Source organism: Ailuropoda melanoleuca, chromosome 16 (assembly GCF_002007445.2).
Source record: "Ailuropoda melanoleuca isolate Jingjing chromosome 16, ASM200744v2, whole genome shotgun sequence".
Classification (NCBI taxonomy): domain Eukaryota; kingdom Metazoa; phylum Chordata; class Mammalia; order Carnivora; family Ursidae; genus Ailuropoda; species Ailuropoda melanoleuca.
This window is the reverse complement of record NC_048233.1, coordinates 73,403,266-73,403,619: the sequence shown is the minus strand read 5'-3', so window position 1 is coordinate 73,403,619 and position 354 is coordinate 73,403,266.

Genomic DNA, 354 nt, shown 5'->3' with positions numbered 1-354 from the left:
CTGCCCTGGCCCTCTGGTAGGGCGGGGAGAGCAGGGTGGGGGCAGGGGGCAGGAGGGTGGGGGCCTAGTTCAGAGGTTACAGACATGAGGCCGGGGTTCTAAGGCAGGGCCAGGGCAGCCATACCCACCTCTGCTCTCAGTCTCCCCCGGATCCCCTCCCGCTGCAACTTCTCAGACACCCAAAATAGGCCAGCACTGCACTGGACACAAAGATAGAGCGGCAAGGAGACACAGTCTTGCCTGGAAGGAGCTCTGGGCCAGCCCTAGGCACTTGGAACCTAGCTGCCAAATCCACCCCAATGCCCTGAGGGGGCTGCTGGGGTCAACTGGTAGGAGGTGGGGGGTGGAGTGAGT